Source organism: Theropithecus gelada, chromosome 7a (assembly GCF_003255815.1).
Source record: "Theropithecus gelada isolate Dixy chromosome 7a, Tgel_1.0, whole genome shotgun sequence".
NCBI lineage: Eukaryota > Metazoa > Chordata > Mammalia > Primates > Cercopithecidae > Theropithecus > Theropithecus gelada.
Window position 1 is genome coordinate 19,843,766 of NC_037674.1, and position 14,899 is coordinate 19,858,664.

General features: G+C 42.3%; 1 protein-coding gene across 3 annotated transcripts in view; it reads left to right on the plus strand.

The window, feature by feature from the left end:
- The window catches only part of CTDSPL2 (CTD small phosphatase like 2), a 111,769-nt gene that overhangs the window by 7,474 nt on the left and 89,396 nt on the right, over positions 1-14,899 (plus strand). The gene's annotated exons all lie outside the window — the stretch shown is intronic.

Below are 14,899 nucleotides of genomic sequence, written 5' to 3' on the forward strand. Positions count from 1 at the left end.
TACTAAAAATACAAAAATTAGTTGAGCATGGTGGCACACGCCTGTAGCTACTTGGGGGGCTGAGGCAGGAGGATCACATGAGCCCTAGGAGGTTGAGGCTGCAGCAAGCCCTGATTGGGCTGCTGACACTCCAGCCTGGGGGACAGAGTAAGACCCTTTGTCCCCCAACAGAAAAAAAAAAAGGTGGGGCGTGGTGGCTGACGTCTGTAACCAGCCTGGCCAACATGGTGAAACCTTGTCTCTAAAAAAAAAAAAAAAAGAAAAATTAGCCAGGCAAGGTGGCATGCATGCACGCCTATAATCCCAGCTACTCAGGTGGCTGAGGCTCTTGAGCTGGGGAGGTGGAGGTTACAGTGAGCTGAGATGGCGCCACCTCATGCCAGCCTTGGTGACATTGAGATTCTGTTTCAAAAAAAAAAAAGTATGTTTATTAAAAGAAAAGTAAGGGTGGGTGCAGTGGCTCACACCTGTAATTCTAGCCCTTTGGGATGCCGAGGAGGGTAGTTTGTTTGAGCCCAGGAGTTTGAGACTAGACTGGGCAACACGGCAAAACCCCATCTCTACTAAAAATACAAAAATTAGCTGGGTGTGGTGGCACACACCTGTGGACCCAGCTACTCGGGCTGAGGCAGGAGGATCATGTGAGCCTTGGGAGTTCGAGGCTGCAGCGAGCCTTGATTGGGCCACTGGCACTCCAGCCTGGGTGACAGTAGGACCCTGTGTCAAAAAAAAAAAAGAAAAAGGCGGGGCACAGTGACCCATGCCTGTAATCCCAGCACTTTGGGAGGCCGAGGCTGGTGAATCACCTGAGGTCCAGAATTTGAGACTAGCCTGGCCAACATGGCAAAACCCCGTCACTACTAAAAATATGAAAAATTAGCTGGGCGTGGTGGTGGGTGCCTGTAATCCCAGTTACTCGGGAGGTTGAGGCAGGAAAATCGCTTGAACCCAGGGGTTGGAGGCTGCAGTGAGCTGCAGTCATGCCATTGCACTCTAGGCAGGGCAACGAGCAAAACTACATCTCAAAAAAAAGAAAAGTGTTTTACAAACAATAACCAGGACACATAAATATCTTTTTAGTTGAGAGAAAACTGATTATTTGCTTTAGTAATAATGCTTTCATCCTGATATCTCCCAAATATGTATGATTTTCTTAGTGAGTTGAAAATAATAGCCTCTTACTGACCTTACAAGTACCTGCCTTAGTATATTTTGTCGAGTTAAGATAATTATATATTTCTTTAATTTCTGATATGTAGAGAAAAATTATTTGAAAAAATAATCACAATCATTTCAAACTATCATGCATTTCCTCCTGTGTTGGGAATAACATACCTTTTTTTTTTTTTTTTTTTTTTTGAGACGGAGTCTCTCTCAGCCACCCAGGCTGGAGTGCAGTGGCATGATTTTGGTTCACTGCAACCACCATCTCTCAGGTTCAGGTGATTCTCTGCCTCCCCAGTAGCTGGGATTACAGGTACCCACCATCATGCCCAGCTCTTTTTTATATTTTGGTAGAGACGGGGTTTCACCATGTTGGCCAGACTGGTCTTGAACTCCTAACCTCAGGTGATCCTCCCTCCTCGGCCTCCCAAAGTCCTGGGATTACAGGAGTGAGGTACTGTGGCAGCTCGTTTTTTTTTTTGTTTGTTTTGTTTTGTTTTGTTTTGTTTGTAGTAGCAAGCAAGAGGACACCTCTGCTAGAGAATTATGATTATACCTAATCTTTGACTAGTGATTTTAAGTAAAAATTCAGTCTTCATAATCCTTCTTGTCTTCTATCTCCCATATATTAATAGTTCATCTCAGTCATAATGATTAATTTTTCCTTTATAGATAGTGATAAGAATAGCGGGAAATTATTTTTTTTTCCCCGACTGAGTCTCTGTCATCTAGGCTAGAGGGCAGTGGTGCAGTCTTGGCCTACTGCTACCTCTGTCTCTTGGGTTCAAGCAGTTCTCCTGCCTCAGCCTCCTGAGTAGCTGGGATTACAGGTATGCACCACCATGCCTGACTAATTTTTGTATTTTTAGTAGATACGAGGTTTCATCATGCTGGCCAGACTAATCTCAAACTCCTGACCTCAAATGATCTGCCCATCTTCGCCTCCCAAAGTGCTGGAGTTACAGGTGTGAGCCACTGCGCTTGACCTCAGTTTATTTTTAAATTTTTATTTGTTTATTTTTGAGACCCGATCTTGCTCTGTCACCTAGGCTGGAGTGCAGTGGTGTGATCATGGCTCACTGCAGCCTCAACTTCCTGGGCTCCAGTGATCCTCCCACCTCAGCCTTCCAAGTAGCTGGTACCACAGGCGAGCACCACCGTGCCCAGCTAATTTTTGTATTTTTGGTAGAGACAGGGTTTCACCATGTTGCCCAGGCTGTACTCAAACTCCTGAGCTCAAGTGATCTGCCTGCCTCAGCCTCCCAAAGTGCTAGGATTATAGGCATGAGCCACCACCTTGAATTATTTCACATAACTCAATGCAGATTTATTTTGGACAAAGGCCATATTGTTTTACATTATTGTTTTAAAGATTTTTAGTGTGTATGTGTGTGTGTGTGTATATATATATATTTATGTAAAATTTTGTGAGGTTTTTGTTTTGTTTTGAGGCTGAGTCTTGCTCTCTCACCGAGACTGAAGTGCAGTTGTGTGAACATGGCTCACTACAGCCTTGACCTCCCAGGCTCAGTTGATCTTCCCTCTTCAGCTTCCCTAGTAGGTGGGAGTACAGACATACACTACCATGCCTGGCTAATTTTTTATTTTTTTAAATTTTTGTAGAGACAGGGTCTTGCCATGTTGCCCAGGCTGTTAGTAATCCCTGGGCTCAAGCAGTCATCCTGCCTTGGCCTCCCAAAGTTCTGGGATTACAGGTGTGAGCCACTACATCCAGCCTGATTCTTTTCTTACTACCACATTACTGTATTCTTAGGATTTCAAATTTCTCCTGACCTGACAGTTAAGTTTAATCAAAAGGGCATAAATAAGTAGTTAGATCTCTCCCCTTGCCCATTTTTGCTGAGAACTATTTAAATACAAAGCAGTCTTGGTGGGCACGGTGGCACGTGCCTGTAGTCCCAACTACTCAAGAGGCTGAGGCAAGAGGATCGCTTGAGCCCAGGAGTTCTGGGTTATATGCCGATTGGGTGTCTACACTAAGTTCAGCATCAGTATGGTGACTTCCCAGGAACAAGGGACCATCAGGTTGCCTAAGGAGGGGTGAACTGGACCATGTCGGAAATGGAGCAGGTTAAAACTCCTCTGCTGCTCAGTAGTAGAATGGCACCTGTGAATAGCCACTGCACTCCAGCCTGGGCCACATAACGAGACCCTGTCTCTTAAGAAAAAAAGCACTCTTAGGAAAATTCTGCCAAAATTAAGTTTACTTTTCTTTGTTTTTAGAATGTCTTTGTTGATGTATCCAATATATACACTGAAATTTGTTAATGTATAGTTGAGCTCAGTAAATTAAAACAGAATATGTTGGCACAGGCCATGATAGGATAGTAATATGGTGAGAAATGATAAGCTTCCTGTGAGCTTGTTGAGAAAATGAACTATATTACTCAGTCCTTACAAATTTATAACCTGTATTTTTGCTAAAATAGCATTGTGTTACAAAGTTTTATTACGAATTTTCTTATGTAATAGAATTGTTTTTTTTTTTTTTTTTTTTTTTTTTTTTTTTTTTTTTTTGAGACGGAGTCTCGCGCTGTGTCACCCAGGCTGGAGTGCAGTGGCGCGATCTCGGCTCACTGCAAGCTCCGCCTCCCAGGTTCAGGCCATTCTCCTGCCTCAGCCTCCGAGTAGCTGGGACTACAGGCGCCCGCCACCACGCCCGGCTAGTTTTTTGTATTTTTAGTAGAGATGGGGTTTCACCATGTTAGCCAGGATGGTCTCGATCTCCTGACCTCGTGATCCGCCCGCCTCGGCCTCCCAAAGTGCTGGGATTACAGGCTTGAGCCACCGCGCCCGGCCTAGAATTGTTTTTTAACAAAATCTTTAAATAAAATTAAAACAATCTTCAAATTCTGTTAAAGCTTAGAGTAATCCTAATTTCATTTTTTAATTTTTTTTTTTTCTTGAAACAGAGTCTCGCTCTGTCACCCAGGCTGGAGTGCGGTGGCACAACCTTGGCTCACTGCAACCTCCGCCACCTGGGTTCAAATGATTCTCGTGCCTCAGCCTCCTGAGTAGCTGGGACTACAGGTGCACGCCTCCATGCCTGGGTGATTTTTGTATTTTTAGTAGAGATGGGGTTTCACTATGTTGGCCAGGCTGTTTTTGAACTCCTGACCTCGGGTGATCTGCCTGCCTCAGCCTCCCAAAGTGTTGGGATTACAGGCGTGAGCCACCACACCTGGCCCATTTGTCCTAATTTCTGCTAATGACATATCAGATTTTAAATCGGGATGCCAGTAGTAGTATTTAAAACATCTGAATGTCTGTGCCTTAATAAACATTTTTGGTGGTCAACAAACTGAATATTGCTATCTTTAAATTTTTTCTTTCTTTCTTTCTTTTTTTTTTTAAATTCAAGTGGGGTCTCACTATGTTGCCAGGGTTGGTCTCAGACTCTCGGACTCAAGTGATCTTCCCACCTTGTCCTCTCAAAGTGCTAGGATTACAGGCATGAGCCACCGCTCAAGTGATCTTCCCACCTTGTCCTCCCAAAGTGCTAGGATTTCAGGCGTGAGCCATCACGCCTGGCCTATAATGTTGTTTTTCAAAAAAATAAATTTATAGGCCAGGCACAGTGGCTCACACTTGTAATTCCAGCAGTGGATGATTTGAGTTGAGGAGTTTGAGACCAGCCTGACCAAGATGGTAAAGCCCCGTCTCTACTAAAAATACAAAAAAAAAAAAAAAAAATAGCTGGGCGTGGTGGTGTATGCCTGTAATCCCAGCTACTTGGGAGGCTAAGGCGAGAGAATCGCTTGAACCCAGGAGACGAAGGTTGCAGTGAGTCGAGATCGCGCCACTGCACTCCAGCCCGAGCAACAGAGCAAGACTCTTGTCTCGAAAAAAAAAATCAACGTGTGTTTTAAGAGTGTGTTTTAGTCATCAGTAATCTAACAACCCATATGTTGTTTCTCTAGAGAAATAGATTGATAATCGTTTTAGAAAAATCTTTTTTTTTTTTCTTTTTATTTTTTTCTTAGGAGACAGGGTCTTGGCTGGGCGTGGTGGCTCACGCCTATAATTCCAGCACTTTGGGAGGCCAAGGTGGGCGGATCACGAGGTCAAGAGATTGAGATCATCCTGGCCAACACGGCGAAACCCCGTATCTACTAAAAATACAAAAATTAGCTGGACGTGGTGGCGTGCGCCTGTAGTCCCAGCTACTCAGGAGGCTGAGGCAGGAGAATCGCTTGAACCTGGGAGGCGGAGGTTGCAGTGAGCCAAGATCATGCCACTGCACTCCAGCCTGGCAACAGAGCGAGACTCTGTCTCAAGAAAAAAAAAAAGGGACAGGGTCTTACTCTCTCACCTAGGCTGGAGTACAATGGCACAGTCACAGTTTACTAGAGCCTTGACCTCCTGGGCTCAAGTGGTCCTCCTGCCTTAGCCTCCTAAATAGCTGGAACTATAGGTGTGCACCACCACGCCTGGCCGATTTTTAAATTTTTAAGATAAAGGCAGGGTCTCACTGTTGCCTACGCTGATCTTGATCTCCTAGTCTCAAGTGACCTCTTCCTGGGTGGGACTTCCAAAGTGCTGAGATTACAGGTGTGCTGAGATTACAGTGCGTCCGGCTGAAAACACATTCTTTTTGTTCTTATTTATTGAAGAAAACTTTAAGTCAGAGAAAAACCCCATAATTTGATCAGCCTAACTCAGTTCTTTTGTTTTTTGTATAGTCCTGTGTTTTGCCAGATGTTTTTGATAAGGTTATTATATTTAGTAGTTTTTAAATAATTTTATAATATTAGCTAAATGGAAAAGCAGAGAAGACCATATATCAGAAATATTAATGATCCAGAAAGACCACCTGTCTTTATCACACACTTTGTTGTGAATAGGATTAAAGGAACCTTCGGCCAGGCACGGTGGCTAACGCCTGTAATCCCAGCACTTTAGGAGGCCGAGGCAGGCAGATTATGAGGTCAGGAGTTTGAGACCAGCTGACCAACATGGTGAAACCCCGTCTCTACTAAAAATACAAAAATTAGCCGGGCGTGGTGGTGCGCGCCTGTAATCCCAGCCACTGGGGCTGAGGCAGGAGAATCGCATGAACCCGGGAGGCAGAGGTTACAGTGAGCTGAGATCGCACCACTGCACCCTAGCCTGGGCGACAGAGTGAGACTCTGTCTGAAAAAAGAATCCGGCTGGGTGAGGTGGCTCACGCCTGTAATCCCAGCACTTTGGGAGGCCGAGGCAGGCGGATCACAATGTCAGAAGATCAAGACTATCCTGGCTAACAAGGCTAACCCCGCCCCCCCCCACCCCCCCCCCACCCCGTCTCTAAAAAACAAAACAAAACAAAAAACACAAAAAATTAGCCAGGCATGGTGGCGGGTGCCTGCAGTCCCAGCTACTCGGGAGGCTGAGGCAGGAGAATGGCGTGAACCTGGGAGGCGAGCTTGCAGTGAGCTGAGATCGCGACACTGCACTCCAGCCTGGGCAACGAAAGAAACTCTGTCTCAAAACCAAAAAAAAGAATCTTCCTGTTGTAGAGTTGATTTTTTTTTTTTTTTAGACAAAGTCTTGCTCTGTCACCCAGGCTGGAGTGCAGTGACACAATCTCAGCTCACTGCAACCTCTGCCTCCTGGATTCAAGAGATTCTCCTGCCTCAGCCTCCCAAGTAGCTGGGATTACAGATGCACACCACCACGCCTGCCAAATTTTTGTACTTTTAGTAGAGACGGGGTTTTGCCATGTTGGCCAGGCTGGTCTCGAACTCCTGACCTTAAGTGATCCATCCGCCTCGGCCTCCCAAAGTGCTGGGATTACAAGGTGTGAGCTATCGCATCCTGCCGAGTTGATATTTTATATAATGCTTCTATACTTAGTCCTTCTTCCCTGGTTGTCTTGATTTTTTTTCTTAGGTGACAGAGAAATCTGTTTTTTTCCCCAAGTCCTCCTCCTTCTCCTTTCACAGTGAAGGTTTATGGAAGTAGTGGAGATTAAAGGTGGACAGTTGTAGTACCTGAAACTTGATTTTAGATTATTCAGGCTAGAAATGTAGACTAAGTGGAAACATGCTACTACTTTTGAAAATGTCATTTGGCGTCAAAGAGGGCAATGACTTTAGCTCTTTCATGAATATAGTAAGTTAATGTAAATTTAGTAAACATACTATTTGTAAGGTAGAGTATAAATTAATAGACCCAGAGAATTTTAGAGCTGGAGGAGACCAAAGAGGTCATCTAGTCCAATAACATTTGTGTTTTGTTGTGATGAATCATTCTGAAGACTCCTTAACATGTAGTGAATGTTTATCTTAATTAGGGTGCTGCAGGAAGAGATATATATGATGGAAGGATGAAGACAGCTCTGATTAATGTCTCGTCTCCCATTTTGACAGCCTCTTTGTTTGTTTATTTTTTAGGTAAAATTTACATGTGAAATGCCAGATCTGATGTCCAATAATTTCTTTTGCTGTTGAGGAAACAAAGTGCTAGATTGATTACATGACTTCAGCAGTGTCTCACAGCTAACTAATGATAGATGAAGGACTGGAACCTGAGTGTGTCCACCTCCTAGTTTGGAGGTCATTCCTTTAGTAACTCCTTCAGGAGTCTACTCTAAAACCATTGCACGCATGTATTATTTTTTATATAGCCAACTGTAAATATACATAAAGTTTTACGGCAAATCTTGACTTTGTTGCCTTTAGTGTTTGATTTGTGATCTTTTTGTAATTTTCTTTATTTATATGTATTATCTACTCTTGTTTCTGTCTTAATGCATGACACATCAGAACAGGTTGAGTATCCCTCATCCAAAATGCTTGCTATCAGAAGTGTTTTGGATTTCAGATTTTTTTGGATTTTGGAATATTTGCATATACATAATGAGGTATCTTGGAAAAGACCCAAGTTTAAACATGAAGTTCATTTATGTTTCACAAGTACCTTACACATATAGTCTGAAGGTAATTTTAAACAATTTTTTTTATACTTTAAGTTCTAGGGTACATGTGCACAACATGCAGGTTTGTTACATATGTATACATGTGCCGTGTTGGTGTGCTGTACCCATTAACTCGTCATTTACATTAGATATATCTCCTAATGCTATCCCTCCCCGCTCTCCCCACCCCACGACAGGCCCCAGTGTGTGATGTTCCCCACCCTGTGTCCAAGTGCTCTCATTGTTCAATTCCTACCTATGAGTGAGAACATGCGGTGTTTGGTTTTCTGTCCTTGCGATAGTTTGCTCAGAATCATGGTTTCCGGCTTCAACCATGTCCCTGCAAAGGACATGAACTCATCCTTTTTTATGGCTGCATAGTATTCCATGGTGTATATGTGCCACATTTTCTTAATCCAGTCTATCATTGATGGGCATTTGGGTTTGTTCCAAGTCTTTGCTATTTTGAATAGTGCCGCAGTAAACATACATGTGCGTGTGTCTTTATAGCAGCATGATTTATAATCCTTCGGGTATATACTTAGTAATGGGATGGCTGGGTCAAATGGTATTTCTAGTTCTAGATCCTTAAGGAATCGCCACACTGTCTTCCACAATGGTTGAACTAGTTGACAGTTCCACCAACAGTGTAAAAGTGTTCCTATTTCTCCACATCCTCTCCAGCACCTGTTGTTTCCTGACTTTTTAATGATCGCTGTTCTAACTGGTGTGAGATGGTATGTCATTGTGGTTTTGATTTGCATTTCTCTGATGGCCAGTGATCATGAGCATTTTTTCATGTGTCGGCTGCATAAATGTCTTCTTTTGAGAAATGTCTGTTCATATCCTTTGACCGCTTTTTGATAGGGTTGTTTGATTTTTTCTTTTTTTTCTTTTTTTTTTATTTGAGACGGAGTCTCGCTCTGTCGCCCAGGCTGGAGTGCAGTGGCCGGATCTCAGCTCACTGCAAGCTCCGCCTCCCGGGTTTACGCCATTCTCCTGCCTCAGCCTCCCGAGTAGCTGGGACTACAGGCGCCCGCCACCTCGCCCGGCTAGTTTTTTGTATTTTTTAGTAGAGACGGGGTTTCACCGTGTTAGCCAGGATGGTCTCGATCTCCTGATCTCGTGATCCGCCCGTCTCAGCCTCCCAAAGTGCTGGGATTACAGGCTTGAGCCACCGCGCCTGGCCTGATTTTTTCTTACAAATTTGTTGAAGTTGTTTGTAGATTCTGGATATTAGCCCTTTGTCAGATGGGTAGATTGCAAAAATTTTCTCCCATTCTGTAGATTGCCTGTTCACTCTGATGGTAGTTTCGTTTGCTATGCAGAAACTTTTTAGTCTAATTAGATCCCATTTCTCAATTTTGGCTTTTGTTGCTGTTGCTTTTGGTGTTTTAGACATGAAGTCCTTGCCCGTGCCTGTGTCCTGAAAGGTATTGCCTAGGTTTTCTTCTAGGGTTTTTATGGTTTTAGGTTTGACACGTAATTCTTTAATCCATTTTGAATTAATTTTTGTATAAGGTGGATCCAGTTTCAGCTTTCTATATATGGCTAGCCAGTTTTCCCAGCACCATTTATTAAATAGGGAATCCTTTCCCCATTTCTTCTTTTTCTCAGGTTTGTCAAAGATCAGATGGCTGTAGATGTGTGGTGTTATTTCTGAGGGCTCTGTTCTGTTCCATTGGTCTGTATCTCTGTTAAACAATATTTTTAATAGTTTTGTGCATGAAACAGTTTTGACTGCATTTTGACTGACTCGTAACATGAAGTCAGGGTGGAATTTTCCACTTGTAACATTATGTTGGTGCTCAAAAACTTGGATTTTGGGACATTTCAGATTTTTAGATTTTTATATTTCAAATTTCCTAGTAGTGATACTCAGGCTGTATACCACTTCTCATTCATTTAGCAAATACATTTGTGAAGAAGGCACATAAGTACGTTCTAATTTGTTGAGAATACTTCATATACAATGTGCTATTATCTCTTAATGTTGTTTAGGTAGAAATGTGTGCATTCAAGACCTTAGGAGCAGATTATCAACTGAGTTTAGCTTTTATCATTATTGTAATCTTATTGTTAATACAAGGCAATTTGAAACCATAATCGTCTGCCTCAAAAATTGCTTAGTATTATGGATTTTGTGAAGGGGAAGGAAATCTTATGAGGAAGAAACTTTTAGTTTATTTATAAGCCCCTTTTTGTAGGCAAGAATTTTGTATTGATGTGAAGATTGTTTATGTCTCAGTGATACAAGTCTCCCCCACCCCAATTATCTGGCCTTTTTGAGAGAGATTAGAAAAATTGTGGCTTAGTTCAACAAAGGTTGAGTTAATTTGTGTGTCAGGTTACTAGAGTTATGGATCCAGCATCTACCTTCAAGATTTACAGTGTAGTGCAATTAAAGAGAAAGAAACAGATTATTTAATACGATTTAATAGCTAAATTAGAGATAATAACAGAGTTTACACAGGTTTGAGGCTATAGAGGTGGTTACTTATACGTGATACTTGGGCTGAGTTTTAAACGATGAAGGTAATAGTTAATAGAAAGAATGAGGTAAAAAGAGCAGAAGCATGTATAGAGCACAGTGTGGGCAGGAAACTATTATTATTGCAGTGCTAAGAAAGTGGCAGCTAGCTGGGAGCGGTGACTCACACCTGTAATCCCAACACTTTGGGAGGTTGAGGCGGGTGGATCACGAGGTCAGGGGATCGAGACCATCCTGGCTAAAACGGTGAAACTCCATCTCTACTAAAAATACAAAAAATTAGCCAGGCGTGGTGGTGAGCGCCTGTAGTCCCAGCTACTCTGGAGGCTGAGGCAGGAGAATGGCGTGAACCGGGAAGGTGGAGCTTACAGTAAGCCGAAATCGTGCCACTGCACTCCAGCCTGGGCGACAGAGCAAGACTCCGTCTCAAAAAAAAAAAAAAAGAATGTGGCAGCAAATAGCAATGAAAAAAGACTGGGAAGTAGTTATTGTGGGTTTCATATATGCAATGCCAGAGAGTTTAGTCTTTATTTGGAAGGCAGTTGATGGGAAACCTGGGTGAGAGGAACAGGCAAGTTTGTGCAGTGCCGAGGATCCATTTAAAAGGGGACAAGACTAAGAAATATTTTAGAGGTAAAATCAGGATTTGGTGATTGACTATAGAAGATAAGGAAGAGGAATAATAACTGGGATGTTTAGGATGGCTTCTAAGTTTCTGGCTTGGCTAATTAGGTAAGATGGTAGTAGCATTTCTTGTGATGAAGAATGTATTAGGAAAAATACAGTAAGAAGAGCCGGTTTTGGTATGGGGGTGGTATGGGAAAAGTGAATTCAGTTTTGGGTGAGTTGAATTTGAGGTACCAAGTAAAATTGTTGAGAACATGGTTGAGTGTGAGTCTGAAATTTACAGGCAGTAGAGATTCTAGCAGAATTAATGATGCCGTTTATAATGAACATTTGAAAGAGACTCATTCTCCAACTCCAACCCACTACCTCTTTAATCCTTTTACTTGTGCTGCAGGCAAGTAGAAAGGAAATTTAATTGCCCAGTTTTGAATTGCTGGGCAATTAACTTTTTGTATTCCTGAAAGTAGATGTGGTTCTAGTGTTTGAATGAGTGGGATTGTTTTACATTATATACTTTTTTCTTCCAATGTCATGAATTCTTAGGCTTAAAATGTTGTCCTTATTGCTATGTTTGTTTTGTGATGATGCTTAAAGTGTATCATTTTCATTCACAGATTTCTTTCCTAAGCATACTCTTTTGCCCAATCTTTATTATTATTATTATTATTGTTATTATTTGAGATAGAGTCTTGCTCTGTCACCCAGGCTGGAGTGCAGTGGCGTGATCTCGTCTCACCACAACCTCCGTCTCCTGGGTTCAAATGATTCTCCTGCCTCAGCCTCCCAAGTAGCGGGTACTACAGGCACCCACCATCATGACCGTCTAATTTTTGTATTTTTCGTAGAGACAGGGTTTCACCATATTGGCCAGGCTGGTCTCGAACTCCTGACCTTGTGATCCGCCCCCCCTCGGCCTCCCAAAGTGCTGGGATTACAGGCGTGAGCCACCGTGCCTTATTTGTTCCATTTTTTGCTGATACAGGTTGAGTATCCCTTATCTGAAATACTTTAGACCAAAGGTCTTTCTATTTTTATGTTTTTTTTGGCGGGGGGGGAATATTTGCATTATACTGCATTAAACTGGTTGAGCATTTTCTTTGAGTGTCATGTCAGCACTCAAGTTTCTGGATTATGGAGCATTTCAGATTTTGTATTTTCAAATTCGAGATACTCAACCTGTAATAGAAGAGAATTTGTCTAGTAATGGAACTCTAAAGAACTGAAAGGATATGGTAAATTCTGGCATAAATAGTAACATTACCAACGTGAGGCTGTATATGTATATTTAAAACTGTTTCCTTTATATTTTAAATTTAATAAAATCAGGTTGCTGATGTTACATAAGCAATTCCTAATCTGTACTGGGCCAAATTAATATTGTATTATGTTTGTTTGGTTTTGTTGTCAGGGTAATGTTGGTCTCATAAAAGGAATTGGGAAGTATTCCCTTCTGTTTTCTGGAAAAGTTCATGTAGATTTGTATTGTTTCTTTTTAGGTGATTGGTAGGATTCTCCAGTGAAGCCATTTGGGCCTGGAGTTTTCTATGTTGGAGGTTTTTTACTACAGTTGTAATTTTAGAAATTAATAGATATGGGGCTAATTAGGTTATCTAACATGTGAGCTTTGGTGATCCATATGATTTGAGGAATTTGACTTTCATCTGAATTATTGAGTATACAGGCATAAAGTTTTTTTTTGTTTTTTGTTTTTTGTTTTTTGTTTTTTGTTTTTTTGAGATGGAGTCTTGCTCTGTTGCCCAGGCTGGAGTGCAGTGGTGTGATCTCAGCTCACTGCAACCTCTGCCTCCCAGGTTTAAGCGATTTTTCTGCCTCTTCTGAGTAGCTGGGATTATAGGTGTGCACCACCGTGCCTAATTTTTGTAATTTTAATAGAGATGGGGTTTCACTCTGTTGCCCAGGCTGGTCTCGAACTACTGACTTCAGGTGATCTGCCTGCCTTGGCCTCCCAAAATGCTGGGTTTATAGGCATGAGCCACTGCGCCTGGTCCTGTTGGTAATATTCTATAAATTCTCCTTAAAAGTATATAGGATCTATAGTGATGTTCACTTTTTCCTTCCTAATAATGGTTATTTGTGTCTTTTTTTCTCAAACTACTAACAGTTTATCAGTTTACTGATCTTTGCCAAAAATTTAATTTCTGTTTTTTAAAAATTTTTTTTTAGCTTCATCTTGATTTCTGGTCTGTTGAATGCTTTCTCTCTTTACAGTTGGTTGTAATTTCTTCCTTTTTTGTGTGTCTTGCATTTTACTGAATGCTGGATATTGTGAATAGGGTAGTAAAGAATGAGTAAATAATATTTATACCTGGAACATTGCATTCTTGGACTTTTAGTGTAGGGAGTTGAGTCAGTCTAGTCAGGAGTTAAGCTGAGTTTCTGTTTTGTTGTTGCAGAGGGTCCTTAAGTGCACCATTGGCTTCAAATTTCTCTCGTGTTACTTTATGCTTAGATTGGTAGCTGGCATGTGGGAAGGTGTTTCTGAATTTTCCTGATCAGCTCTCAGCGTTTGGCTTATGTGCCTTGGCGTCATGAGTAGGACTCTATCAATGATCTTGCTCCTCTAGGCCAAACTGCAATTTGTATCTTTGTAGGTATTGTCTGGAAAAGAGTTTCTCTGCTCTTGCCTCAGTGGTATTAGACATTAGATCTCTAAGATCTCTAATGCCTTTGGTATAAGACCCTGGGTCCAACACTGTTTCCTTCCCCTACAGTGGTAGAGTTTTTTTCCTTTCACTCCCCCACCTGCCCAATTCACTTGTGCCTTGCGGGTAACTGGGCTTGCTGTTCCTCCACCAGTCCCTTCGAGTTTTCGTTCCCTAGAAGAGAAGGATCTGGTTGGGGCTTTGTATTTTTCCCATTGCAGAAGCTGCTCCCTTCCTCCAGCACTGCACCCCAGAGGAGGGCTCTCTTCAGTCCCATGTTCCCGTATTGTGAGCCTTTGGTGGAGGTCTGTAGAAGATCTTGCAAATGGTTTGAATTTCACTTGTTAACTGTGTCTCTCAGGAATAATGTTCTCATGCTAATGCACACTTTGCCTTCAGCAGTTTGTTAACAATTTTAGATGAATTCTTTTTACCTGCTTTTATGGAACCATTGTTTCTTCCCTTGGTCTACCCTCAGGTGAGCCAGTGCTTGCATTCTGTCTCTCCTAGGAAGGGGTTGTATTTTCTTGGATTTGAGATCGCCTGGTTGCCCTGAGTCCTCAGCTCTTGGATGGGGTTTTTTTGTTTTGTTTTGTTTTTGTTTTGTTTTGTTTTGTTTTTGAGACAGAGTTTCGCTCTTTTTGCCCAGGCTGGAGTGCAATGGCGCGATCTCGGCTCACCGCAACCTCCGCCTCCCGGGTTCAAGCGATTCTCCTGCCTCAGCCTCCTGAGTAGCTGGGATTACAGGCATGTGCCACCACCCCGGCTAATTTTGTATTTTTAGTAGAGACAGGGTTTCTCCATGTTGGTCAGGCTGGTCTTGAACTCCCGACCTCAGGTGATCCACATGCCTCGGCCTCCCAAAGTGCTGGGATTACAAGCGTGAGCCACCGTGCCCAGCAGGATGGGTTTTTAAAGTGTTCAATTTTGTAGTTTATTCAGGCTTTTTGTTGTTAGGCTGGTGGTGGCATTCTTTCTAGCTTTCTATAGCCTAGGCAGAACCCAGTTAATTTATAAGAATGGATCTCTAGGCAG